Raw genomic sequence first — 27103 nt, forward strand, 5'->3', positions numbered from 1 at the left:
AAGAAGAGGAGGAGAGCGCCGAGGAAATAGAGCTCCAGGACTCCCCAACGAGTACAGCCAGGAGCGGCTCACCCCTACAACCGTCTTCCCCCAGCGAAGCGGAGAGGATGCTATCACAGGCGTTCCTCGCCAGCCTGACAGCCTCTACCGAACGCGATCGACTTCAGGGTGAACGCGATCGACTTCAGGGTGAACGCGATCGACTCCAGACACAGCAACGGAGCGAGGAAGAGCACATACGCCTGGAGATGAGACGCCTTCAGACGGAAGAGAATATGGCAAGAGACCGGGCCGACGCCCAGCGCGCCGCTGCCGGTGCCCAAAGAGAAGCAGATCTCACCAAGCGCGAAGCCGAGCGCGACAGACTACAAGCGCAGCTAATGGAGCAGCTGATCCTCAAGGCAACACCCTCTCCCTCCGCCAGGGGTTCAAGGAACTCGTCGAGACAACAGTCAAGGGCAGCGTCTCCTAACCGAGCAAGCGACCCTGAACTTGACCAACAGACCAAGCCTATACCCCCCGCAGACCCCCTTCCCAGACCGGTCCAAGCGAGACCCAGCTACAAGGAAGGAGCGGCATACACTGCGGAGAAGCTAAATAAACGACTACAGGATCTAGAGGACCTGATAGAAGAAGAAGAGGGAGAGGAGGAGAACCAAGCCCGACGACAGCACAGTACTCCACCGGACCAGGAGGTCCAGTACAGCCCAGGCTATACCCCCGCGGCGCTGCGCTACAGACCCCCGACTCTATTCACGGGTGAGCATGATGCACGACCAGCCCCGAGGAATAGCACCTGGACCAGCGGGCCATGGTACCCTGCCGGTACCAGCCCACAGAGAGGCGCAAGAGGAGACTCGCCTAGGAGGTCTCTCCCCCAACGCTCGCCGATGTATCAGCCATCCACGGCGTCATACATTGCCACGCCGACGTTTCCAGACTTCACCTATGAGAATCGAGCACAGTACACGGAGCTCCGGATGTGCTTAGAGACAATGATGGTGGATGTCGCTGATGAACGCCACAAGTATGCAATATTACTGAAGCACCTGAAAGTACCGCGAGCGCACAATATAGCGCTAGCCTATGCCACCTCTACGACCCCATACACAGCGGCTCTAGCAGCGCTGGACCAGAGATATGGACGTATATGGGATTACGTAATCCAAGAGATAAGGCATATTGATCGCCTACCCCCAGCAACAGACAATCGCTCATTAGACGACCTGTCTATAAAAGTGCAGTCCCTGGTAGGGATGCTGGGAGCGCAACGAGAAAAGGGTATGCACGAGCTATACGCCAACTCTAACGTCGAGAGGATTTTAGAGAAGCTGCCACCCGCCAGACAAGAGCGCTTCAGGCGGCAGAGAGACCACCGTGATCCTAACGGTCCCGAACCATCCCTCCTCGATCTAGCCGACTTCCTGGCGAGAGAAGTCAGCAGCTTACGACTGGATACGTTCGTGCGGAGCACACCAAGCTCCAGAGAGGGACCCAGGAGAATAAACGATGGAAGAAGATCGGTGACTGTCATGCACCAATCAGAATCAGTACCGAGCAGTAAGAACCACAGTACCCCCTCGAGAAAAGAGAAGTGGAAGATAGCGTGCCCGTACTGCGAGAAGGAACACTGGCTGTCACAATGTGACCTGTTCACAAAGATGAATGCAGAAGAAGTGAGTCAATGGATAAAGTCCAACAGGCGCTGTTACCGATGTGCGCGCAGTCACATGGCAGCCGAATGCCGCCTAAAGAAGAGGTGCAGTCGGTGTGACGGAGCACACCTAGATGTCCTACACGACAGTAACAGAAGAAAGCCTGCACCTGCACCATCGAGCAGCACCAAGGCAAGTGTCATGTACATTGACCCCGCCAGCAGCAGTGGCGCCCAAGTGCTCTTAAAGGTAGTCCGTGTAACATTGAGCTACCAAGATAAAGTCATGGACACTTACGCCGTCCTTGATGACGGGTCAGAGAAGACCCTTCTGCTCGCGTCCGCTGCGGCCCAGCTGGGACTGCGGGGGAGCGAGAACCAAATGACGATTCGGACAATAAGAAGAGATTTAAAGACGATAAAGGGCGAGAATGTCTCCTTCACTATCGCAGCAAGCGGGCAGCCAGAGCGACGGTATAGGATTACAAATGCTTTCACCAGCCAAGAAATAGGACTATCACAGTACACCTACCCCATCGCCAAGCTGATGGATAAATATGTGCACCTGCGTCAACTACCTATCCCGCTCATAGACGGCGCCACCCCGACCCTGCTGATAGGCTCCGACCATGCAGACCTCATCGTCCCGATAGACCGGGTCCATACAGGACCCCGAGGCTGTCCTGCAGTAGTCGAGACCCGCCTAGGGTGGACACTACAAGGCCCCCTCGCTAAATCTCTCAACCGAACAGCAGCCACTAGCTGCCTCCACTCCAGAGCGACAGAAGAAGACACCACTCTCCTGCAGCATGTCGAGAGGCTATGGACACTAGAGACAATGCCCTTTAAGAACGAAAAGAAAGACATTCGTTCTAAAGAAGACGTTTACGCCATAAACCTCCTCGAGCAAGGGACAAAGAGAGTCACAGTCGGCGGAGTGATGAGATACGCAACTCCACTCCTGAGGCGAGAGGGAATGCCCACCTTTCACGCAAAGAAAGACGCTACGGAGCGGTATCTATTGAACACAGAGCGGCGCCTAGCCAAAGACCCCGCTCAAGAGAGTGTGTACCGCGCTGAGATTGAGAAGCTAATCACAGCGGGACACGTAAAGAAGATTGACTGGCGACGCCGTGCGCTGCTCCGCGCCTCTCTGATCAAAGGCGGCTTTGATCTCAGGCAGTGGGCCAGCAGCGACCCGCACGTATTGCGCAGCCCCTCCCCCGCGGACAAGGCTGCCAGCAGCGAGACCTGGATGGCGACAATCCCAGGAGAAGCCCAAGAAATGACACTAGGACTAGTCTGGCGCTTCAAAACAGACTCGCTCCACTATAGACACAAACCCCTGACCACGGAGCAGGGAAGGTCGACGGCAATACCGACCACCAGACGGAGTGTGTACAGAACACTCGCCAGACAATATGACCCGTTGGGATGTATTCTACCTTACACCACCAGGGCAAAGATGATTGTACGAGCACTATGGGACAAGGACCAGGGCTGGGACGACCCAATACCCGCACACCTTGCCTCCACATGGAGAGAGTGGGAGACGGAGCTCCGCTCACTCCCAGGCGTCAATATACGCCACAGCTACTTCCCACCCACAGTGAGGCCAGAGACATGCAAGATGGATCTACACGTCTTCAGTGACGCCTCCGAAGTAGCTTATGGATCGGTGGCCTACTTGCGTGCCCAAGAGAAGGGAGGAGAGATACACACTGCTTTCATCCTGGCTCGCTCAAGAATAGCCCCACGAAAGCAACAATCTATCCCGCGTCTAGAGCTCTGCGCAGCCCTAGCAGGAGCGCATCTAGCCACGTTAATCCAACGTGAACTCACCATTCCGGTGCACAGAACAATCTTGTGGTCAGATTCCACGACAGTACTCACATGGATCAAGTCTGATTCATGCAGATACAAGGTCTTCGTGGGAGTCAGAGTCACCGAGATTCAAGAGTTAACAGAAGCAGCGAGCTGGCGGTATGTGGACACCAAACACAACCCAGCTGACGTCATCACCCGGGGAATGTCCCTAGATGACCTCACCTGTCGCAACATCTACAGTGACGGACCAGAGTTCCTCAAGCTCCCGGAAGAAGAGTGGCCTACGTCCACCCCACGGGAAGCGAGTAAAGAGGAGGCTGAGAACAAGAAACCTATGTTCTGTGGACTGAGCACAGTCGCCTCCACAGACCCCAACATAGATGATTGCATTACCCTACAGAGTGCGCAGCTAAAGACATTTCTGCGGCACCACCCAGAGATTCAGCCCACTGCCGACATTTCAGCAGCTGACTACGAAGAAGCAGAACTTCTTCTACTACAACGAGCCCAGAGAGACTCGTTCCCCGATGAGCTAGACTGTCTACAGGGAGGAAAGCCCGTCCCATCAGACAGCAGACTGCTCCACCTGGCACCCGAGAGCGACGCCCATAATCTCATCAGAGTGGGTGGTCGTCTGCGGAGAGCCCCCAATCTACCGGATGACGTTAAGTACCCGATAGTCTTGAACAGCCGACACAAGGTCACAGAGCTGATCATAAAGAAATACGACGAGGATGTACACCACGCAGGAGCAGAGAGAGTCTTCGCGGAGATCAGACGTCGCTATTGGATACTTCAAGGAAGAGAAGCAGTGCGACGCTTCCAGCGAACCTGTGTAGACTGCCGAAAGTGGCGCGCGCAGCCCAGCATACCCCGGATGGCTGACCTACCTCCCTGTCGCCTCCGACTCGGCGACAAGCCATTCCACTCCACAGGCATGGACTGTTTTGGCCCGTTGTATATAAAGAAAGGAAGAGGAACCGAGAAGCGGTGGGGTATTGTATTCAAATGCATGACCACCAGAGCGATACATATCGAACTCATTCCAACCATGAGCACAGACTCATTCCTTATGGCCTTCCGAAGATTCACATCACGGAAAGGAAAACCGTCTACATTGTTGTCTGATCACGGGACAAACTTCAAAGGCGGAGAAAGAGAGCTGAGAGAGAGCTTCCAAGCTATGGGCCCAGAACTTAAGACCCACCTCGCTCCATCCCAGATTGACTTCCAGTTTAATCCCCCGAACGCACCCCACTTCGGTGGAACCTGGGAACGAGAAGTACGTTCTATAAAGACAGCCCTGTACGCCGTGCTTGGGGCCCAGACTGTGGCGGAAGAAGTCCTAATGACAGTCCTCACGGAGATCGAGGGAGTATTGAACTCCAAGCCCCTCGGCTACGTCTCCAGTGATGTAGCAGATGTCGACCCAGTCACCCCCAACACACTCTTGATGGGGCGGCAGGACCCCGCGCTACCCCAGACAATGTACAGGCCTGAAGAAGCGAACGGCCGAAGAATGTGGAGGTACAGTCAAGTACTAGCTGACAAGTTTTGGAACAGTTTTCTACTCCACTACCTACCGTCTCTACAGACCCGCCAGAAGTGGGTAAAAGAGAGAGACAATTTGACAGAAGGAACAGTCGTCATGATTATCGACCAGTCACTACCCAGAGCTATGTGGCCGGCTGGCCGCGTAAGCAAAGTGATCACCGGTGCCGATGGCAAGGTCCGAGCAGCCGAGGTGCTCGTCCAAGGGCGAACTTACACACGACCCGTGGCGAGGCTAATAGAACTGCCCAGACTCCCAGACACTATCGATGACGACCATGACCCCACGACTTTGTGAGTTGACTGACCCTTACAGCGGACCTTGAGTGGTAGACAGTGCGGTTAATCTGTCTCTGCTTAGCTAATTAGGTGGGACTAATTAGGGGGCGGCTGTTGTGAAGGATCAGATTAAACCGAATATATATATTTATTTATGGATATATATTTAATAGTATTTGTATATCGTTTGATATCCCTTGTATATTCCTTGTACATATACACTGAATATCCCTTTAGTCTACTAACAGCCCATAATAGTTTCATTCTACCATTGGACAAGAACCTGGCGCCAGCAGCCAAGCCCCTTGGTTCAAGTTCAATCGTGCCGACGAACATGTCGTTACAAGCCCGGTTCCGCGTAGGAATACGTCTGGCGAAATACGAATGGTACTATTTGTTCACAGCGCATATATATATGGCGCAAGTAAAGTAGTCCATTAGTCCTTTACCCTCCAACCTAGTAACAGACGTGAAGCCTCACCCACGACCCACGTGTGGTGCAGTATGGCCTACTTGGCCTCAGAATAGGCATTGAGACATCGTGTGGATTAATAGTTGAATTGTCATAGTTTGGCACTATACCGTCGAGTGGGACGTATTTCTATTAAGTTAATAATAGTCTATTATGTATGGTGCATCGTTCGGTTAGAGTTATAAAGTGAGCAGTACCCCCATCGTTCCTGGCGTTATCTAGAGTCTTAACCAGGCTGGGCAGACCACGTGTGGTGCTTTCATCCGAGGAGTTCTGGGCCAGGACGCGTGAATATTAAAGGCAACCAACTTGTGTTCAGCTTTTCGTTCAGCGTTTCTCTGATTGGCCACACGGCCAATCAATCAATCCACTAGCACGCGGCCTTGCGGCAAGAGAGACAAGAGAGACAAGAGAGTCGCGGCAGAGAGCCGCGCATGCGCATGAGGCTCCCCCAGGTCCTTGTGTTTGAGACAGCCATATTAGACACATAATTTAAGATAATAGTTTCCACAGCTCCAGTTAACCTAATTTATACCGTAATGAATCATTAAAAAATATACCGTTAACTGGAATATGTTGTTTCTTTACACATATGTTGGATTATGTAATTGGGTTTTCATGACAAAACAATAAAAATCGCTACTTTACATCAGGGTGAACGCTGAACCGAGTCAAGCCGCGGGAGGCGCACGGAAGCCGGTGAATGAACAACCGCATTGCCCCGCTGGCTCTTCAGCAAGGAGCCTCCACAGCTCCAGTTAACCTAATTTATACCGTAATGAATCATTAAAAAATATACCGTTAACTGGAATATGTTGTTTCTTTACACATATGTTGGATTATGTAATTGGGTTTTCATGACAAAACAATTAAAATCGCTACTTTACATCAGGGTGAACGCTGAACCGAGTCAAGCCGCGGGAGGCGCACGGAAGCCGGTGAATGAACAACCGCATTGCCCCGCTGGCTCTTCAGCAAGGAGCCTCCACAGCTCCAGTTAACCTAATTTATACCGTAATGAATCATTAAAAAATATACCGTTAACTGGAATATGTTGTTTCTTTACACATATGTTGGATTATGTAATTGGGTTGTCATGACAAAACAATAAAAATCGCTACTTTACATCAGGGTGAACGCTGAACCGAGTCAAGCCGCGGGCGGCGCACGGAAGCCGGTGAATGAACAACCGCATTGCCCCGCTGGCTCTTCAGCAAGGAGCCTCCACAGCTCCAGTTAACCTAATTTATACCGTAATGAATCATTAAAAAATATACCGTTAACTGGAATATGTTGTTTCTTTACACATATGTTGGATTATGTAATTGGGTTGTCATGACAAAACAATAAAAATCGCTACTTTACATCAGGGTGAACGTTGTTACACTGCCACCACCCACTTCAATGACAGAGCTCTCATATTTGCGAATGCATAAACTATAACTTAAATTATGGCTATGTGTCTAATATGGCTGTCGCGAAGTCATTGATAAGTGACAGCCATATTAGACACATAGCCATAATTTAAGACATAGTTTATGCATTCGCAAAATATGAGAGCGCGGTCATTGAAGGGCTTCGTTCTACAACGGAGGAACGGCCGCTGCTGCTGGAGCTGGACCGAGTAGAGCCGGCGGCGGTGCACGGAAGCCGGCGACAAACCACCGCATCGCCCCGCTGACGTTAAAAACGCGAAATAACGTTACTGATGTACAGTGACACCCAGAGTTTCTAGTTACAGTAGTGACGCGTGACTCGAGATAGTCCTAACACTGTAACAGTGTTTATTATTAAGAGTCAGATAGTCCTAACAGTGTTTATAGTCCTAACACAGTGTTTATTAGTAAGAGTCAGATAGTCCTAACACTAGTGTTTATTATTAAGAGTCAGATAGTGAATGAATGAATGAATGAAAACTTTATTTAACAGATTGCAGAATGGGTACAATACAGTACGGCTCAATACATACAATTGTTAAGGGGATGCAGACCTGAGAAAGACGTTTGTCTTGTTTACATCAGGGTCCCCCATTTTCAATTCATATAGACATTTATGACATACACAACATACATGACATTTATGGCATAGGGACATATAGGTATTTAGTACCTATATATAGTCGTAACAGTGTTTATTATTGCGAGTCCTAACAGTGTTTATTATTTCATAACTGTATGGGCTTTGTTTATACATGTACAGTGACGAGTGAATCTACCGTTGGTTGTTAAAAACGCGAAACATAATAATCAGTCAGCAGCGCTCCACTGCTACCGCAGCCCAACACAAGTGCGTTGGAACAGCAGCCCAACACTACAGAAGTTGGTTGCCCGCGCTGCCGCGCTGCCGCGCTTGCTCTTTGGATTTCATTTGGGACGTGGGACGGCTGCGCTTGCCTGCGCGTGGGGGCGGGGGGGCGCGGCCAATCAGAGAAAAGCCGAACACAAGTTGGTTGCCTTTAATATTCACGCGGCCAGGACGAGTGGACCTGCACATTGGATTACTTTACCCGGACGACGGCGAGCCCTACACGGCTTGGATTATCTACTTGCTTTGGGTGCTTTGATTATGCCATGGATAACAGCCAACACTGCTGAGTGTTGGAACTACCCCCCGAGAGGAGTCCAGGTGAGACGGCGCTCTACCCCGAGTGAGGTCGCCTCACGTCTCTTCGTTGTGGACCGGCAGCTACCGTCTACAAGAGGGCCCAGCTGTATTCATCTGTGGACCGAGGTTCTGTGGGCACCGTGTTCAGCACTCTGAATTCTCCCAAGAAATCGTTGGCCAGATGGGATATCGCCGGCGGCTCTCCTAACCCCCCCCCCCCTACTGACTTACAACCAGCGGGACCCCCCTTTAGTGTATCCAGCTATAATCATTTAAGTACCATCGCTATAGTTCCCTAAAGAACCAGGTTGTATACTTGCTCCCTGCGTAACCAGAGATTGGACATTCAATGTTGATTTGCCTACGAATACTCATTTGCCTTACAAGTGCATTCAAATCATAAATGTCATTAAGTGAACGTTGTATATACCCTTTGCTATATAAAATATTCGATTTATACATTTGTGTGGACTTCGTTTCATCAGGTGGGAAAGTGTTCATCATATCTATATCATGTACTGTGTGGCCAGTAGTTAAAGTACATAATCGGTAGTGGTTTAATGATACCATACTTATCAATACAGTCAGGGAATTGTACCCCTCAGTTACAGTGTACAATCAACTGTTATCTACTGTGTTAAAACTATTGGTTCTATGTGTGCACACAGGGAATGCCATCACATTCCATCACATTCCAACAGCCACCTGTTGTCAGGAGATTGTGCCTCAGCTTTTCTAAACTGTTGAACTACTGTAAGCTGTAATTCTAGACCACTAGTCTTAAAGTCTGGTATCTTAACTAACCATGTTTAGACTTTGTCTTAGCCTTGTTTCTGATCCTATTTCTGAAGAAGCATTCTCATTGGCTTATGGAGATATAGGTCACTTGTTACTTGTTACACTAGAGGTGCGGCAAGGGGGGACTGTACAATCCCTTTAAAAAAAAGTGTATTTGGCCAGGCCGTCTTTTCATATAGAGCATCCCACCAATGGAACTCAATACCTCAAACAATTAGAGTGTCCACATCATATCATTCATTCAAGTGCAGGGTTAGGGAATGGCTCATTGATAACCAGAAATGTCAACACTGAGGTGTCTGTGTGTGTATGTGTGTGTGTGTGTGTGTGTGTGTGTGTGTGTGTGTGTGTGTGGATATGGTGCGTTTGTCTATGTCTGGGTCTTTTAATATGCAATGATGTGCTCTGTCCTTGTGTCCATGACTGTATTGTGACCTGTATCCCTATCGTATGTCTATGTGCTCTTGTTGTGTTTTTATTCTAATGTTATTTATCTTGATTTTATTCAGTTTTTATTGCTAACCCTTTTTCACACATGATTTTTGCCTGTACCTTCTGGCAGGGGGACTGCCAATGGAAATTAGCCTTTTGGCTCAAATTGGGTGCATACATTTGTAAAATGTTTTATTAATGTACGCTGTCCCCCTTGATCAAATAAAGTAAACCTAACCTACTTCCTGCTCTTGGCAGAACCTAGAATGTCTGCCCATTGCAATGTCATTCCTTGCAACGTCTCCTGTCTGTAATCGCTTGATCCACTTTTTGAATAAACCTTCTGAAAGATGTTCTACATTTCATTATTGGATATGATTGATAACCTTGACAATTTGGATATTGAATATAGTCAGATAGGCCTATATGAGTCAATTTGGTTAAGGCCCGACAAGATTATTTGACAATTTATACAGGATTATTTCACAATTTGTTGACCCGACGTGATGGAATATCGCACACCTACCACAACTGACCAAGAGAATTGAGGCGCCAAAACGGCGGAACTTATACCACACCACACGGAACTTATACACAGTTTCTCGTGCTACAACGTTTCCCCCTTCTACATCATCTGCGATGGTTCTCCAAGCCTTTCCAACACTTTTTCCAACCCAACCACTACAGAGCAGAAACCAATGGGATGCCTTGGCTTGGGAACAAACACTGCTGCACACTCCCAAGTTAATTAATGCTCTCCTCCGCTCGCATGTTTGGTGTGTTGGATATTGAACAAATGTGCCACTCATTCAGCTCTCCTTTGACTGGTTGACCTTTATTCCCTACAATGACTGGAGAAGATTGTTTCCAGATGCATTGGCTCCCCCCCCCCTGTACACACTCAGGTCTGGGAGCTATCCACGAAAGCACATTGCGCAATGAGATACCAGCGCAGACACGCCCAATATGTGTGGCTCGCGAGCAGTCTGCACCCCTGACAGCGCTCTTGGCAGAAATGTGTGTCAAAATGTAGAGCGCTGTCAAGTTTAGCGCGCTGTCCAAAAAAAAAAAGAAACATTAAAAGCGAACTAGAAATCAAGAAATCAAGATGGAAAGCAGTAAAAAGAAACCTGCAGTTAAAACCAAGAACGGCAAACGACACATGCCGTTCCTTCTAAAACCCAAAAATGATAGCCATGCAGACGGACAAAGCCACTGCAGCTAAGATGATAAGAGTAACACGCCGGCTGCTAGCACAACGAGAGATCTAATTCTGTATTTTAATCTGTATTTAACCTTTATCTATTCGGTGAAGACCAGTTATTATATAAGAATTTACATTATCTATCTGTCCCACTTTGTCCCACCAAAATCTTACTGTTGTCCCCGCCCCCATCCATCCATTAACTCAGTGCTTCTCAAACTTTTTCTGTCAGGCCCCCCTTTGGCAGACCAAAATATTTTGGGCTCCCCCCCCCCTCGCCCCAACAAAATAGTCATGAAATGGGCCATGTTTAAATTTATTGAAATAACACCAATATCGTGACCTTTCAAATTGGCCCTATATTTTGTTTTCAGAGCTGTCATGGATGAAAAGCCAGCTTCACACAGATACTGCATGTGGTGCTGAATGGTATCAACACCTTAACTGCTGCATCATGAGATACTTGGTGGGCCATGAGATGAGATACTTGGTACTCAGCACCACACTCTGAAACTAGCTCTCTAGGTGGTATCAGATGAGATTTCAAAGAGTTCTTCCAAGAGTTTGGATGGAGATGTGTCAGGAAGCTTTGTCTCAATGTTGTCTGTAAAGTTTTTTTTTATCCAGAGTAACTTGGTGATCCTTTTCTGTGTTTTATTAAATAATGATTTTCAGATTTTGAGAAATGGTATTTTCATGGAGAACAGTGCAGCTGCAACAGATAGCACTTTAGTGATAATTTTCTGAAAAAAAAAAAAAAAAAAAAAAAAATTTAATTGTTTTTTTAAATAAATCTCAAGGCCCCCCCTGTCATGCCTCTGCGCCCCCCCTGGGGGGCGCGCCCCCCACTTTGAGAAACTAACTAACTCAAGTGGACGGTCACTGTACTATTTATTTGCACTAGCACTATTGCACTTGGGACATTGATATTATATTATTGATATTATTATTTTGTACATTGTGGTGGACACTAGATGGAGGTGTCTCACTTCAGAATGGACACTGATTGGGTGGTAAGGAGGAGTTGACTTAAGGGTGTGGCTGTACCTTGGTTCTGTTGGATTTGTTTGGAAGTAAAGTTCAGAGACTCGATACTCCGTCTGCTCGTCTCATTGATTCACTTCCACAGTGGTGACCCTGACTTGTGAAATATGAGCAATAACGAGGCTCCACCGGCTGTTGTTCCCGCAGTGTATGCGGCTACAGTCAAGTTGCCAGAGTTTTGGCAGCATGACCCGGCCCGTGGTTTCAACACATCGAGGCACAATTTCACCTCCGCGGGATAACGGCGGATGACACTAAATATTATCATGTTGGATTCCTCCACTACACGGCAAGTGATGGGATTCCTGAGAGAACCACCAGCAGCCGGCAAATACAACGCGCTCAAAGAACAGCTGTTGCGGTTGTTCCAGCTGTCAGATGCAGAGCTGTAACGTTCTGGGTTCTCGGGTCTGGTTGACCTGAGATCCCAGCTACCATTCTGTCACCTGTCACTTTACCTTCTTGATTGTATTATTGTCACCTGGGATTGGCTGTCACTCTGTGGAACGTGTGGAATGTCTGGTATGCTGACCCTTAAATAACTCCTGTCTTCTCTGTTCCTCGTCGGCTCTTCACACTCTCTCCAGAACCAGTATGCGGCGGTACCAAGAACAAGCGCTGCTGTGACTTGTATTCTCTTCTATGATTCTCTATGATTTAGTACTCTTATTTACCTAACTGCTCTATAGTGTGTTCCTGAATAAAGAGGATACACGAATTGTGAAGAGCCTACTCTCCGTCTCCTTATTGTCACCACTATTGGAACTCCACTCTCTTACCTGGTACCACCGTAACACAGAGCGTGCAGAGCGCCAATTGTCCCTCAACGGATTAGGGGACAGTAAACCAACAGAACTCATGGAGAACATGCTAGCACTGCTCGGTTCAGGTGACGCTACTTTTATTTTTGTGCAGCTTTTCCTGCGTCAACTCCCGACTCCGGTGCGCACGGCTCTGGCCAGCTGGCCTCTCGTGCGCACCAAGGATTACCGGGGATTAGCGGAGGAGGCGGACAAAATACTACTGGCCTCCTGTCAGTACAGTATGGCTGCTGTGTCTGATCGGGTGTCTGATCGCAGGGATCAGATACAGAGGGATGATAGAGGGCTTTGTTACTATCATCGCCGTTTTGGCAACAAAGCGGAGAGCTGTGTTCCACCATGCAACTTTGGTAACCAGGGAAACTCAAGAGCCGGCGCTCGTTAGCGGCTATGAGCGCTGGCGTCAGTATCAACAAGCTGTTGTTTATCGAGGACATGTTGTCTGGAAGGCGTCTGTTGGTGGATTCGGGCGCTCAGAGGAGCATCCTGCCTGCGTCAGCCACGGACGCCTTGGGAAACGGACATGGACCACCGCTGGACGCGGCTAATGGGACTTCCATCCGTACGTTTGGTACCAGGTACGTGACCAGATGTGTTTACATGGACAGCAGTTTAGCTGGGAGTTCATTATTGCTTCAGTGTCGGTGCATCTGTCCGATGATTGATAATAAAACTCCTCAAAGAACGTTCCTGCCTCCTGTGTCCTGACTAGACACCCCGTGTCGTTGACTACATTTCCTAACCACCAAGAGCTTCACTACAATTTCCGTCGCCTAAATAACATCACCAGTCATGACCGGTACCCAGTGCCACATATCCAGGATTTCTCTGTCCACCTGGCGGGCGCCACCATTTTTTCTAAAATAGATTTGGTGCGTGGCTACCACCAGGTGCCGGTCCATCCGCTCGACGTGCCCAAGACTGCCATTATCACCACGTTTGAACTGTTAGAATTCCTGCGCATGCCATTCGGCCTTAAAGGGGAAGCGCAAACATTCCAGCGGCTGATGGACTCTGTGCTGCGAGGCTTGTCATTTTTGTTTATTTATCTGGATGACATCCTGGTAGCCAGTGCATCGGTGGAGGAGCATCGGGGACATCTCCGTCAACTGTTCGAGCGGCTCAACAAGCATGGGCTGATCGTGAACCCGGCCAAATGTCAGTTTGGCCTGCCGGCCATGGATTTCCTAGGCCACCATGTCTCTTCCCAGGGGGCTGTTCCTCTACCCGCCAAGGTGGAGGCAATTGCTGCTTTCCCCTGCCCCCTCACCATCAAACCTCTCCAGGAGTTCCTGGGGATGGTTAATTTTTACAATAGGTTTATAGCCCATGCGGCTCACCTGATGAGACCTCTGTACGAGGCGTTGAAGGGGAAAAGAGCCAACGATGACGTGGGCTGGTCCCAGGAGCGGGTCCAGGCATTCGAGGGCTCTAAGGCTGCCCTTGCCAACGCCGCCATGCTGGCACACCCATCTCCTGCTGCTCCTATAGCCCTCACCACCGATGCCTCCGATTATGCAGTAGGGGCGGTGTGCGAGCAGTGGGTGGCTGGCGCTTGGCAGCCTCTGGCCTTCTTCAGTAGGAAGCTGCACAACAACGAGAGGAAGTATAGTACATTCGACAGGGAGCTCCTGGCCCTCTTCCTCGCCATACGTCACTTCAGGTTCTTGCTGGAGAGCCGCGAGTGTTGTAGTTTTGGCTGGGTTCCGTATAGCAATAACTTGACAACACACAAGCTCAGTTGGTAGCCACAGCAACAGGTTTAGTGAGCGTCAGGTCAGGAATGCACCACAGACATCATTAGTCGATCACAACACTCTTCAATACCCTGCTCTTAATCGAACCCGAGTACCATATATCACATCCCCCTTTCTTAAGGAAAAGTTATTACTTTTAGCAAAAGTTATTACTCTCTTACTGCAGACCAGAATTAGCTAAATACTTCAATCACGTTTCCCAATAGCTTACCAACAGGAATAATGTAACAAAATAATAAATTCATATTGTCAGTATCAGTTGCTTGGGGCCAGAGGTTCCAGAACATAGCCCACCGGTGGAGCTCAACCTTCAGCGTTGGCTCGTGTCATAATCGCTGTTGCTGTATCATACAGGCGGCACGACAGCCCTCCCAGATCTGGTGCGGCATGTAGGGGAGTCGCCCGTGCTGGACTGGGAGGGCTGGTTCTGGGCAGGCGGCTCATCCCGCAGAGTCCATGGCTCGTCCCGCAGAGTTTCTGGCTGGTCAATGGACTCAGGATCAGCATACTCAGGATCAGCATTCTCAAACAGACTCGGATGAACCGTCCTCAGGTGGCATCTGTTTCTCCTGAAGATCACGCCTGCCGGTGATTCCACACTGTAAGAGCGTGGCTCTACTCTCTTGCTCAACACGACAGCAGGCTTTCAGCCTTGCCTTGTCTTCATGTGTACTGTGGTTCCAGGAGTCAGTACAGATAGTGGTCTGGTACCCACATTGTAGTACTTCTCCCGTTGTGCCTGCAGGTGTTGGAGCCTGTTATGTATGTTACTTGGGGTGGATGGCTGCAACACTGCGCTGGTGCACGGCAGCGGGCTCCTCAGGACACGTCCCATCAACATCTGCGCTGGGGAGACATCTAGGCCTGTCACTGGTGTGTTTCTCAATGACAGCAAAGCCAGATGCGGGTCAGTGCCTGTTGCTGTACCTTGGTGCTGTTGGATTTGTTTGGAAGTAAAGTTCAGAGACTCGATACTCTGCTCGTCTCATTGATTCACTTCCACAACATGCTATATTCAGTATGTTTGTATGTGGTGATGCTCTAAACTCAATTTCGTTGGACCATCAATGACAATAAAGATTCTATTCTTTTGCATTCCTCTATACATAGTAAACGAAATACAATACAAAATTAACGGAATACTAAAGAAAATAGATCTTATGAGTTATGAACAGTATCTAACTTGTTAGAGAAATATAAAGCCGCGTGCCAATAGCCTTCACAATGCGTGATTTATAAATAAGGCTATAGCTGACATTTCAAATCCTTGGTTCTGAGATGATCAATACAGTAAACATTTATTTCTGATATAGGTGCTGATCAGCAGTAATGCAATGTCATGATTATTATCAATTAAAAGGTGAGGTTAGCTTTCAAAAATATCATTTATTCAAATAGAATTTATTTCCAAAATGATAAACAAAATGTGAAACATTAATAACAAAGGGCATGTATGAAAAAGTGCTATACAAATATTATTATTTTGAGTTTCATATACTATTGATTGAGTTTCATATACTATTGAAACAGGGATTTTCTTAGCTTTCTAAAGACATCACATCATCTTATAGCAAAAATAAACAAGACATGAAAAGTGTCCCAGTAGCCTTTTTTACTCTACATGCCTATATTAAACATTTAATGTTTTCAGAACTGTGCAAAAAAAAGAAAAAAAAAAAGATCAAGTGTCCCATTTCACTTGTTATATTTCCACATTTTAGTGTTCTTCAGCTCTTTTTTTTTCATTCAGTGTGATAAATCCAGTCTCTGTTGAGCTTTAACAAGTCCATCAAAGTCAGGTTGCATGTCTGAGGTGGAGATGCGAAGCACAGCTGCCAGATGTTCATCAGTGAGAGAGGATCTGTACCTGGACTTGGTAAACGTCATGACTGAGAATGTCTGTTCACATATAGGTGGATCCAAAGAGAACCAACATCTTCTGAGCATGTCTCCTCATGTTTGGAAAGTTCTCCTCCTTGAGAGCAGAGTAGAACTCTAGCAATGATGCTGACTTAAAGTGCTCTTTCAGTAGTGAATCAGACTGCAGGTCAATGAGTTCAAGCTGAACATCAGTGGGTGCACTATCAACACTGCAGGTAAAGGGAGAGGAAACCAGTTGCATTTCATCCTCAACCTTTTTGAAATCTTGAAAACGCCTTGAAAATTCATCATGCAGTGGATGAGTACCTGTGCCGGTGATCAGCTGATGGTTTGACTTCTTTCAGGGTTTTCATGTGTTTGAGATTGTTGCTGCCTATAGTTGCCTTGAAATTAATTGCAACTTTGTCATGAAGGCTTTCACATGGCTATGCATTTCATGAGCAAAAATGCCCTTGCCCTGCAGTTGTGTGTTCAGTAGGGATGGGTACCGTTTACATTTGAACCGATACGGTACCGGTACCTGTGAATCGATACCGGTACCCAACGGTACCTTTTTTCTGTACTTTAGTCTCTAAAAATTTAATCTACCTACCTCAGTTGTGAAAAAAGAAATCCAAACTTCAAATAACCACACTTTCGACCGTTTTCGGCTTGCCCCGACTGCTTTGTTGTTGAATCAAGTCAAATCCTAGATAAGCGTATATTGTGCGTGTGAACGTTGACATGAAAATAAAAAAGTTAAAAAAAAATAAAAATATTTTATTTTTTTTAATTAATTATTTTTTTTTAATCTTTTTTTTTTAGCCGTACAATGCCCAGGTCTGCTCTAGACCCTTCCACCTCTTTGATCTTTAGTTTGTGCTAGTTATCATATTTAGAACAGTATTTTGGTTTAAACACAGACCATTGGTGTCTGTGTGCACTAATGTTGCTTCCCTTTGAGCCAGGGTCATAACAGAGAGGATGCGGAGGAGTGAAGAAGGTGTGTGGAGGATGTGGAGGGAGGATGAGGAGGAATGAGGAAGGCTCTTGCTGTGCTTACAACACGTGGAAGAGATGTGCTGCTGGTGTGAACAACCAGGCCACTGCTTTTGAATTTGAATTTGGATTTACACACACACACACACACACACACGCACACGCACACACACACACACACACACACACACACACACACACACACACACACACACACACACACACACACACACACACACACACACACACACACACACACACACACACACACACACACACACACACGATACAATACATACTGTATCACAAGACAAAATTGTGTGCGTGTGCCAGGTCTCCCAAGAAGCTATTTAAAGCTTTTGGAGGGAGCCTGATCACAAGCAAAGGCCTCCAAATATGGACAACATACTGTACAACATGCATATGCTTACACACCTACCTACTTACATACATAAAATGTATACAGACAATAATATTCCCAAGTTTGGTTACTATTTAGAGATATGATTTGAGCAATTTCTCTTTCAGTGATTTTTTGAAGGTGGAGATGGATTTTGACTGTTTCAGGCTCTCGTCTAGCTCGTTCCAGATCTGCGGGCCCCTGTATGTTATACTTAGGCCGGCACATTTGAGCTTTCTCCTCTTACCAAAGATAAGATGCCTATTCCTACTGCTCGCACCAGAATTTACGTTTCATGGCACATCAGGACCCGGTATGTTCCCCGGCCTAAGGATGACCTTGGCCAAGTAAAAATCCCTTTACTCTTATTAGTTGGGGCACACAGACATATAAATATTAATACATATATATAACGGACAGCTCATGCTTTATTAATGAAACCGAGCTTCTTGTGAAATTAAAATCGGCGTAATGGGATTCCTTTCATTGCTTTCATGTTGAATAGATGAGGTCCTTAAAATGAATATGGAGACGGGTTCTGCATGATAACTTGATCTTGACGGGAATGGACTTTGGTTGTTTTAGTGGTTTGTTTTGCATTGGTATGTTTTGTCGTGTATCTTAGTGGTGAATACTATCTTCCTGCGTGTGTGGAGGCCACCGGCCAGATGCAATGTAGAACTGCAGATGAATCGAGTCCCACAGGTAAATTTAGAGTGGTCAAAAGAGTGAAGCTTTTTATTGAAATCGTCCTGGCAACGGTCGTCTCAAAGCATTCTCCACCAAAAAGTACACACTCTGTAGGAGTCTAAAGTATACCACTATTGACAAGGTATATCTTAGCTTCCTCCTAATAGTTCAAAAGTATCGAAAGATCTGGCGTAGCCTAACTGTTGTGAAGGGACAGATTAAAGCTGAGAATCTACATTTATTGTTTTATATACCTTGTATATTATTTATATATACACGTTATATCCCTTTAAGCCTGCGTCTAAATCCTAGTAATATTCACTTTCCTTATGGATAATGCCCCCTGACGGTGGCGCCAGGCAGTCTCGCACTCAGACAGGTTCAAGGGCGAGTCTGGGCAAGTCAGGACATGCCCTTGGCAGCGCATTGATTCCGGGCAAGTGGTTAGGTTTGGCACTAGATAGCCACTTAAGTATATAATACGGCGGCAGGTGCGAACAGCAGTAGAGTTCGTGCAGCGAGTTCATCGTTCATCACGCAGTGTGATTCTAAGGTAGTGAGAAGCAGTTTGTCTAACAGAGCGTTGAGAACCACGTGCGAAGTGAATAGTAAAAGTGTCAGATTTAATGCAGTAACGTCAAGTTCGACTTAGCTTAATGTGAAGTAAAGAGTCGTTAATTATTGTGTATCGTGCCAACAGCAGTTTGTTCGTGTGCAGCATTACCCAGCAGTTCGTTTGCTTATCTAGTGGACCTTAGCCAGGGTGCGTGGACTAAATACATTGGTGCCAGCACACGAGGAGGCCTAGTCGGAGAACCTACTGGACATGTGCACATTGGAACCGACGGCGGCGATTGCAGAACCAGTATTGGTTGGATTATATTGATTGTGGAACGTACTACCCTTGGAGAAGAGCATCGTTAATCTCCACTGTCGTTTGGATTTAACCACCTTGAGGATCTACATTCGGGCTGGCCTCATGGACCGAGGCTAGCTGGCTATCATCATTGCTATCGTGCAATTGGATTACAGTTATTGCTTTGTGGCTGAGCTTTGGATTACAAGGACTGGATTCTGTACGTGAACCCCCTTCTTCTTCAATTGATCAGACTGAGTATCCGAACATTCCTCTCTCCTCCAGAGCTTACAACTCTGGGAGGAACCCCTTGTCTCCAGCGGTACCAGCGTTGCCCCCCTATAATTGCCATCCTACGCCAGGCGGCGTTAGCCTAGTACCCCATCGTAGGAATTATTCTATTCCCACTGACTTCTGCTACTGACTGACTTATGCATATTCTTCGCCATACAAGCGCGACCCTAATTCTCATATCTGTACATTTACTGCATAATAATAAATACCCTCAATGATATTTCTTTGTCAGTGCCGTGTTATTATGAGTGTCTGCCATATTTAGATGTACTGTCTGGCCAGTAATACTAAGTACATAACTAGCAGTGGTTTAATCTATCACAATTTTTAATACAGTCAGGGTTTTGTAACCCCTCAGTTACACTAACAAAGTTCTCTTTCTCAAATTTGCAGTCAGCAGTAGAGGACGTCTTTATCTCGATCGGGGTTCCAAGGTCCTGGAATGACGCGTCTTCTTCCGCTCTCTCCACGTGCGTCTGTCCATCTTACTGGAGAGCCGTATTTTTAAACTAGTAGTCACGCCTGCTTGCAAACGCCGTCATCGACAACACCTGCAAGCGGCCAGCCAATTGGGGCTGTCTGCGGCCATCTTGGTGAATGGGGGAGTCTGTCTAAACACTCCCCTTTCACGTATCTTTAGGAGATTCGTTTTATCCTGATTAAAACATTACGCTTATTGATTTTGAATTGACATATGTATATTGTTTTGTAACTTTCATAAACAAATGTTTACCTTCTGTATAGCTAAAAAAAAACACAATTAGAGCATTTTCAATAATTTTTTTTGTATCCACTTTTTCTCCTCCTCCTATTGTTAGTTGATTCATCTAAAAAAGCCAATTTAAAAGGATTACTTGAAAATATAAGTTGAGACAATACAGTGTGCCATCATTATCACCCCTGCTTCACCTTTTTAACTTTGCACATGTTCTTTTAAATGGACATTAGCATTATTTATATATATATAAAAAAAAAAGGCATGCATTCTTCTTCATCTTACTGTATGCAGCTATCTATAAATCACAAATTAACTCACATTTGAATGCACATGAATGCAGTTTCCCCATGAGTGGAGCTCAGTAAACGCCATGTCATATAAATAGGCTTGGCTAGGCATGGTCTTTGACAAGCAAATTAAGTTATTAAGACTTTAAACGCAATCACAAGCCAACCAGTTTCCTTTTCAGTCCAACTCTTTTTGTGGGCTGATATCAAATCCATTAATATTATTATAGTCATCATTACAAATTCAGAGCTTGCACAGTCGACAGTGAAGATTCACACGTGGCTCACTCCTCATCTCTCACGCCTAGAATACCTACTGTACCATATGCAGCAGGTAACGTCTCTCAGGCCTACAGTATAATACCTATATCCAGCAGGTAACGTCTCTCAGGCCTACAGTATAATACCTATATCCAGCAGGTAACGTCTCTCAGGCCTACAGTATAATACCTATATCCAGCAGGTAACGTCTCTCAGGCCTACAGTATAATACCTATATCCAGCAGGTAACGTCTCTCAGGCCTACAGTATAATACCTATATCCAGCAGGTAACGTCTCTCAGGCCTACAGTATAATACCTATACCTAGCAGGTAACGTCTCTCAGGCCTACAGTATGATACCTATACCTAGCAGGTAATGTCTCTCAGGCCTACAGTATGATACCTATACCTAGCAGGTAATGTCTCTCAGGCCTACAGTATGATACCTATACCTAGCAGGTAACGTCTCTCAGGCCTACAGTATGATACCTATACCTAGCAGGTAACGTCTCTCAGGCCTACAGTATAATACCTATATCCAGCAGACCAATGTCTCTCTCAGGGCTACAGTATAATACCTATACCTAGCAGGTAATGTCTCTCTCAGGGCTACAATACCTATACCCGGCAGATAACGTGAGTGTGTACAACATCAAATGAAGATCTGATGTAGGGCAACAACCGTTACCACGTCAAGTCCCACGTTAAATTAAATTGATTGCTGAGCACGTATCGCCATCTTAAACAATGCCCTGCTTCACACTTGCATAACCACAGTCTGTCTGCACCGAGTAGCTCCACTGGAGCAATTGACCTATCCTTTTTTTTTATCCACTTTTTCTCCCATTTTTTATTTTTCTCCCATCCCAATTTCGTATTGTCCAATTCAACCCTCCCCTGTCTCGAATGCTGTTTCATGCCTCCCACAAGCCGGCTGCAATGTGGACGAAGCCATACATAGCACGAGTCCCCTCCGGTACTCGAGGTAACAGCAGTCGCATCTTTTCACCTGCGCAGCGCGATCTTTCAGCGTCAGGGGTCTGGGCTTTGGAGGGGCGCCGCCCCCGTCGCTTCTTGATTCTACTGCGCAGGCGCACCAACCGACCTGTAGGAGTCGCTGTCCACAACGTCCGATCCCCACCCATCAGATTCCCACCCCCTAATACTGCCAAATGTATTAGTACGGACGACCAGCTAAACTGAAAGCAATGTGGAGCGCTGGGCTCGAACCCAGCATCTCCAGCATTGGAGGTGAGTGCCTTGCCCACTGCACCATCTAGCCGCCCTAGCAATTGACTCAAACTCTGCCCTCTTTTCTTTGCCAGAAGAAAGCAACAGTTGAGATTGGGGGGAGATCAAGAAAAGAGGGCAGCGTTTGAGATCAATTGGGGATAAGTGTCTTGCTCAATGGTAGGTGTTGGGGAACCGAAGACCCCTCAGTCACAAGCTTGCTTCTCTAATCTTTACGGAAGGTTAGCCCTTTACTATCACACTACAGACGGTAACCTTCTGTAGTGGGGTAGTGCAAGGGTTAACCTTCTGTAGTGTGGTAGTGAAAGGGTTAACCTTCTGTAGTGTGGTAGTGAAAGGGTTAACCATCTGTAGCGTGATAGTAAAGGGTTAACCTTCTGTAGTGTGGTAGTGAAAGGGTTAACCGTCTGTAGTGTGATAGTGAAAGGGTTAACCTTCTGTAGTGTGGTAGTGAACGTGTTAACCGTCTGTAGCGTGATAGTAAAGGGTTAACCTTCTGTAGTGTGATAGTGAAAGGGTTAACCGTCTGTAGGGTGATAGTAAAGGGTTAACCTTCTGTAGTGTGCTAGTGAATGGGTTAACCGTCTGTAGTGTGATAGTGAAAAGGTTAACCTTCTGCAGTGTGGTAGTGAAAGTGTTAACCTTCTGTAGTGTGATAGTGAAGGGTTAACCTTCTGTAGTGTGGTAGTGAAATGGTTAACCGTCTATAGCGTGATAGTAAAGGGTTAACCTTCTGTAGTGTGGTAGTGAAAGGGTTAACCGTCTGTAGTGATGATAGTAAAGGGTTAACCTTTTGTAGTGTGGTAGTGAAAGGTTAACCTTCTGTAGTGTGGTAGTGAAAGGGTTAACCATCTGTAGTGTGATAGTGAAAGGGTTAACCTTCTGTAGTTGGTATTGAAAGGGTTAACCGTCTGTAGAATGATAGTAAAGGGTTAACCTTCTGTAGTGTGGTAGTGAAAGGGTTAACCTTCTGTAGTGTGGTAGTGAAAGGGTTAACCGTCTGTAGTGTGATAACCTTCTGTAGTGTGGTAGTGAAAGGGTTAACCATCTGTAGCGTGATAGTAAAGGGTTAACCTTCTGTAGTGTGGTAGTGAAAGGGTTAACCGTCTGTAGTGTGATCGTGAAAGGGTTAACCTTCTGTAGTGTTAACCATCTGTAGCGTGATAGTAAAGGGTTAACCTTCTGTAGTGTGGTAGTGAAAGGGTTAACCGTCTGTAGCGTGATAGTAAAGGGTTAACCTTCTGTAGTGTGGTAGTGAATGGGTTAACCGTCTGTAGTGTGATAGTGAAAGGGTTAACCTTCTGCAGTGTGGTAGTGAAAGTGTTAACCTTCTGTAGTGTGATAGTAAAGGGTTAACCTTCTGTAGTGTGATAGTGAAAGGGTTAACCTTCTGTAGTGTGGTAGTGAAAGGGTTAACCGTCTGTAGTGTGATAGTAAAAGGTTAACCTTCTGTAGTGTGGTAGTGAAAGGGTTAACCGTCTGTAGCGTGATAGTAAAGGGTTAACCTTCTGTAGTGTGGTAGTGAAAAGGTTAACCGTCTGTAGCATGATAGTAAAGGGTTAACCTTCTGTAGTGTGGTAGTGAATGAGTTAACCCTCTGTAGTGTGATAATGAAAGGGTTAACCTTCTGCAGAGTGGTAGTGAAAGTGTTAACCGTCTGTAGTGTGATAGTAAAGGGTTAACCTTCTGTAGTGTGGTAGTGAAAGGGTTAACCGTCTGTAGTGTGACAGTAACGGGTTAACCTTCTGTAGTGTGGTAGTGAAAGGGTTAACCGTCTGTAGCGTGACAGTAAAGGGTTAACCTTCTGTAGTGTGGTAGTGAAAGGGTAAACCGTCTGTAGCGTGATAGTGAAAGGGTTAACCATCTGTAGTGTGGTAGTGAAAGTGTTAACCGTCTGTAGTGTGATAGTGAAAGGGTTAACCTTCTGTAGTGTGATAGTGAAAGGGTTAACCGTCTGTAGCGTGACAGTAAAGGGTTAACCTTCTGTAGTGTGGTAGTGAAAGGGTTAACCGTCTGTAGCGTGATAGTGAAAGGGTTAACCATCTGTAGTGTGGTAGTGAAAGTGTTAACCGTCTGTAGTGTGATAGTAAAGGGTTAACCTTCTGTAGTGTGGTAGTGAAAGGGTTAACTGTCTGTAGTGTGATAGTAAAGGGTTAACCTTCTGTAGTGTGGTAGTGAATGGGTTAACCGTCTGTAGTGTGATAGTGAAAAGGTTAACCTTCTGCAGTGTGGTAGTGAAAGTGTTAACCTTCTGTAGTGTGATAGTGAAGGGTTAACCTTCTGTAGTGTGGTAGTGAAATGGTTAACCATCTATAGCGTGATAGTAAAGGGTTAACCTTCTGTAGTGTGGTAGTGAAAGGGTTAACCGTCTGTAGTGATGATAGTAAAGGGTTAACCTTTTGTAGTGTGGTAGTGAAAGGTTAACCTTCTGTAGTGTGGTAGTGAAAGGGTTAACCATCTGTAGTGTGATAGTGAAAGGGTTAACCTTCTGTAGTTGGTATTGAAAGGGTTAACCGTCTGTAGAATGATAGTAAAGGGTTAACCTTCTGTAGTGTGGTAGTGAACGGGTTAACCTTCTGTAGTGTGGTAGTGAAAGGGTTAACCGTCTGTAGTGTGATAACCTTCTGTAGTGTGGTAGTGAAAGGGTTAACCATCTGTAGCGTGATAGTAAAGGGTTAACCTTCTGTAGTGTGGTAGTGAAAGGGTTAACCGTCTGTAGTGTGATCGTGAAAGGGTTAACCTTCTGTAGTGTTAACCGTCTGTAGCGTGATAGTAAAGGGTTAACCTTCTGTAGTGTGGTAGTGAAAGGGTTAACCGTCTGTAGCGTGATAGTAAAGGGTTAACCTTCTGTAGTGTGGTAGTGAATGGGTTAACCGTCTGTAGTGTGATAGTGAAAGGGTTAACCTTCTGCAGTGTGGTAGTGAAAGTGTTAACCTTCTGTAGTGTGATAGTAAAGGGTTAACCTCTGTAGTGTGATAGTGAAAGGGTTAACCTTCTGTAGTGTGGTAGTGAAAGGGTTAACCGTCTGTAGTGTGATAGTAAAAGGTTAACCTTCTGTAGTGTGGTAGTGAAAGGGTTAACCGTCTGTAGCGTGATAATAAAGGGTTAACCTTCTGTAGTGTGGTAGTGAAAAGGTTAACCGTCTGTAGCATGATAGTAAAGGGTTAACCTTCTGTAGTGTGGTAGTGAATGAGTTAACCCTCTGTAGTGTGATAATGAAAGGGTTAACCTTCTGCAGTGTGGTAGTGAAAGTGTTAACCGTCTGTAGTGTGATAGTAAAGGGTTAACCTTCTGTAGTGTGGTAGTGAAAGGGTTAACCGTCTGTAGTGTGACAGTAACGGGTTAACCTTCTGTAGTGTGGTAGTGAACGGGTTAACCGTCTGTAGCGTGACAGTAAAGGGTAACCTTCTGTAGTGTGGTAGTGAAAGGGTTAACCGTCTGTAGCGTGATAGTGAAAGGGTTAACCATCTGTAGTGTGGTAGTGAAAGTGTTAACCGTCTGTAGTGTGATAGTGAAAGGGTTAACCTTCTGTAGTGTGGTAGTGAACGTGTTAACCGTCTGTAGTGTGATAGTAAAGGGTTAACCTTCTGTAGTGTGGTAGTGAAAGTATTAACCGTCTGTAGTGTGATAGTAAAGGGTTAACCTTCTGTAGTGTGGTAGTGAAAGGGTTAACCGTCTGTAGTGTGATAGTAAAAGGTTAACCTTCTGTAGTGTGGTAGTGAAAGGGTTAACCGTCTGTAGCGTGATAATAAAGGGTTAACCTTCTGTAGTGTGGTAGTGAAAAGGTTAACCGTCTGTAGCATGATAGTAAAGGGTTAACCTTCTGTAGTGTGGTAGTGAATGAGTTAACCCTCTGTAGTGTGATAATGAAAGGGTTAACCTTCTGCAGTGTGGTAGTGAAAGTGTTAACCGTCTGTAGTGTGATAGTAAAGGGTTAACCTTCTGTAGTGTGGTAGTGAAAGGGTTAACCGTCTGTAGTGTGACAGTAACGGGTTAACCTTCTGTAGTGTGGTTGATTTGATTTGATTTGATATTTTTATTTTCGTGTCTTACATACAGATGTATGCCCAGCCCATATGGGCTTACAAGACACATAACAATAAGTATATAACAATATACTTTACCCATTACTTAACAAATGTCACAGACCAAGATGGCCATAAAAAAAGAAAATACAAGAAAATACAATAAAACGTAATATAACACAAGCTGTACTCAATGTAAATAAACAGAAAAACAAGGTGAATTCAAATACAATTATATAGGATACAGTGTGTTTTGTCTCAGGTGCCATGCCTTCTCCAAAAATCCTGCAAAACCAAAGATGTCCTCCACAAAAAAAAACAACTCAACATACAGCTCTCAGACTGCCAAAACAAATCTGGGTTTATAATTTGAATTTTTGCAAATAAAGCTCTCCTCAAAGTAGTGTACAAAGGGCAATAAAAAACAAAATGATATTCATCCTCCACCACTCCCAGATCACACAGAACACACAACCGCTCCTCCTCAGGTTTACCCTGGAATCTACCCACTTCCACAGCCAATGGCAGGGTGCCAGACCTCAACTGGGCACACAGAGACCTCCGTCTTCTCTTTAAGTTTAACATTACATAAGGTTCAGTAAAATACTCATTTTTAATTGCAATATATTTTCTAAGTTTAGGTTTTTTCAAAATCTCCACCTTCCACTTATCCTGATGGATTGTTGATAATTTTGTTTTAATTATGTGAACCTTACACTGCAAATTGTTCATAAAAATCATACTCAAGTCAGTAGAAGAAAAAATCATAGACATCTCTCTTGACCAGGGATGACCGTGTGCTCTGTCCCAATTAAAAATCTTTTTAGTCACCCTGCCATTTGGCAGCTGGACCAGGCGGTTCCATAACCTCACCATTTCACCTTTTTGCTTGACCAAGCAAGAATCCCACCCCATGTCCCCTTCTATAGCCCCTTTTGGTGTATATTTATGGACTCCTAAAAAATATCTTATGGCCCGGTTCTGGATCGCATTACATTCAGGTGCATCATCAAAACCC

Source organism: Notolepis coatsorum, assembly GCF_963971535.1.
Source record: "Notolepis coatsorum genome assembly, chromosome: 15".
NCBI lineage: Eukaryota > Metazoa > Chordata > Actinopteri > Aulopiformes > Paralepididae > Notolepis > Notolepis coatsorum.